We start from the raw sequence: 3,255 nt of genomic DNA, 5'->3' as shown, positions 1-3,255 counted from the left end.
GATTTATCTAAAGCAAAACCTTTTCTGTTTATGTTGGGTAGAGAAACTATAAAACTCTTAGAAGAAGACACAGGGGAAAAGCTTCACAACGTTGGATTTGGTAATGATTCCTGGATGTGACATCAAAAGCATATGCCACAAAAGAAAAAAAATAGAAAACTGGATTGCATCAAAATGAAAAACCTTGGTGCATGAAAGGACACTATCAACAGAGTAAAAATGCAGCCTATGGAATGGGAGAAAATATTTGCCAGTCATATAAATAAAACCTTGGATTGTGAGTAACTTGTTCTGCAAGATGCGCAAACATTTCTAATAAATTTTAACTTGATAAACCAGTGATGTCTTGCAATATGAGTAGTATATGATGCCAAACATCACATGATCACAACTGGGCCATTGGTTCTTGAAATTCGCTTTGATATTCAAGTGCTTGGGATTACAAACATGTTTCCAGAATGAATTATGCTCACAAACCAAGGTTTTACTGTATATGATAACGGGTTAATATCCCAAATATAAAAGGAATGCCTAGAATTCAACAATAACAAATCTGATTTAAAAATGGTATGGGTGGTGGCCCAAGCCTGATTCCTAGCCTCTCCTCTTACTCCTGGAACAGCATGAGCTTCACCAACCGCTCTACCTTTTCCTCCAACTACAGGTCCCTGGGCTCAGTGCAGTCGCCCAGCCACCAGGTTCAGCCAGTCAGCAGTGCAGCCGGGGTCTATGCAGGCACTAAGGGTTCAAGCTCCTGGATCTCCATATCCTGCTACTCTAGCTTCAGGATGGTTGGGGGCCTGGGACATGGCCACCAGGATAGCCAGGGGTCTGGTGGGCATAGGGGAAATCCAGGGCAAGAAGGAGACCATGCAAGACTTGAATGACCATCTGGCCTCCTACCTGGAGAGGGTGAGGAACCTGGAGGCTGATAATCAGAGACTGGAGATCAAAATCTGGAAACACCTAGAGAAGAAAGAACCCCAGGTCAGAAACTGGGGACATTACTTCAAGACCATCAAGGCTCAGTTCTTTGAAAATTCTGTGGACAATGTCCACATTGTTCTGCAGATTGACAATGCCCATCTTGCTAATGATGACTTCAAAGTCAAGTATGAGATGGAGCTGGCCATGTGCCAGTCTTTGAAGAGTGACATCCATGGCCTCTGTGAGGTAATTGATGACACCAATGTCACTTGGCTGCAGCTGGAGACAGAGATTGAGGCTTTCAAGGAGGAGTTGCTCTTCATGAAGAAGAACCAGGAGGAGGAAGTAAAAGGTCTACAAAACCAAACTGTCAACTCTGGGTTGACCATGGATTTGGATGCCCCCAAAATCTCAGGACCTCAGCAAGATCATGGCGGACATCCGGGCCCAGGATGATGAACTGGCTCAAAAACCGAGAGAAGCTGGACAAGTACTGGTCTGAGAAGATTGAGGAGAGCACCACAGTGGTTACCTCACAGACCACTAAGATAGGATCAGTTGAGATGACCCTCATGGAGCTGAGATGTACAGCCCAGACCTTGGAAATCAACCTGCACTCAATGAGAAACCTGAAGGCCAGCTTGGGGAACAGCTTGGGAGGTGGAGGCCCACTACATGATGCAGATGGAGCAACTCAACAGGGTCCTGCTGCATCTGGAGTCAGAGCTGTCCCAGCCCAGGCAGAGGGGCAGTGGCAGAGAGTGGCCAAGAGTATGAGGCCTTCCTTGCTCAATGTCAAGTTTAAGCTGAAGGCTGAGATCACCACCTACCGTCGCCTGCTGGAACACGGGTAGGACTTCAGTCTTGGTGATGCCCTGGATAGCAGCAATTCCTTGTAAACCATCTAGATGACCACCACCCACAGGATTGTGGACAGCAAGGTCCTAAGACCAATGATACCAAAGTTCTGAGGCACTGAAGCAGCAGAAGCAGGGTACCTATGGAGAGCAGGAGGCCAATAAAAAGTTCAGAGGTCAACAAAAAAATTTAAAAATTAAAAATAAATGGTAGGGTGTCTGATTGGCTCAGTCGGTTGAGCCTCCAACTCTTGATCTAGTCTAAGGTCACGATCTTGCGGTTTGTGAGTTCAAGCCCTGCGTTGAGCTGAGCACTGGCAGTGTGGAGCCTGCTTGGGATTCTTTTTCTCTCTCTTTCTCGCTCTCCCCCTTCCTTGCTCGTGCTCACTCTCTTTCTCCTTCTCTCTCTCTCCCTCTCACAATAAATAAATAAACATTTTTTTAATGGGGAAAGGACTTGATAGATATTTTTCCAAAGAACATATACAAATGACAAATAAGGACACAAAAAGACACAACATCCATTCCTGTGGAATGGGTGTTATTACTTTTACTCAGAAGAGAGAGTGGGTACTCAGACAAGTTAGTAATTTTTTCCAAGAAATTTAAGCATTAGACAATGATGACAACGATGACTACTACTAGACTACACTCTGCTAAGAGCTTCTGGAGATCCTGGATCATGTATTTTGTTTCTGTGTGTCCAGACACCTAATAAACATCAGTTGAACAAAGAAAAGAGAATAAAATAAAGAACATAAAATGATGTCTAACATCACTAATCATTGGAGAAATGCGAATTAAAACCACATAAATCCAGTTTCACACCCATTAGGTTCGCTATTATCAAAAAAAAGAAAAAGAAATTAGCAAGTGTTGACAAAGATGTAGAGAAACTAGACCATTGTGCAATGTTGGTGGGAAAGTAAGATGGTACAACCACTATAGAAAACAGTATGGCAGTTTCTCAAAACATTAAAGATATAATTATAATATGATCCAGCAATCCCACTTCAATATACTCAAAACATTTGAAAGCAGGGTCTCAAAGAGACATTTATACACCAGTGTTCATCACACCAATAGCCAAAAGGTTGAAACAACCCAAGTATCCTTTGATTGATAAATGGGTGAACAAAACAGGGTACATACATACAATGGAATATTATTCACCCTTAAAAAGCAATGAAATTCTGGCCAATGCTACAATATGGATGAACCTTGAGGACATCATGCTAAGTGAAATAAGCCAGTCACAAACATAACAAATACTGTATGATAACATTTATATTAAATACCTAGAATAGTCAAATTCATAGACAAAAAGTAGAATTGTAGTTTCCAGGAGCTGGGGATCAAAGTAAGGGGACTTATTTGATGGGCACAGAATTTCAGTTTCAGTTTGGGAAGATGAAAAAGTTGTGAAGATGGATGGTGGTGATGGTTGCATAACAATTTGAATATACTTCAT

General features: G+C 42.3%; 1 pseudogene; it reads left to right on the top strand.

Moving 5' to 3' along the window:
• The first annotated feature begins 623 nt into the window (after positions 1-623).
• LOC124506998 (keratin, type I cytoskeletal 18-like) lies at positions 624-1,906 on the top strand (annotated as a pseudogene).
• The last annotated feature ends 1,349 nt before the right edge of the window (positions 1,907-3,255 follow it).

The sequence above is a fragment of the Lynx rufus genome, unplaced genomic scaffold (assembly GCF_022079265.1).
Source record: "Lynx rufus isolate CCGP_SWC_20201006 ecotype Redwood Valley unplaced genomic scaffold, mLynRuf1.p SCAF_1, whole genome shotgun sequence".
In the NCBI taxonomy this organism is placed as follows: Eukaryota; Metazoa; Chordata; class Mammalia; order Carnivora; family Felidae; genus Lynx; species Lynx rufus.
The sequence above is the reverse complement of the archived record's forward strand: the minus strand, read 5'-3'. Positions and strand labels throughout refer to the sequence as shown.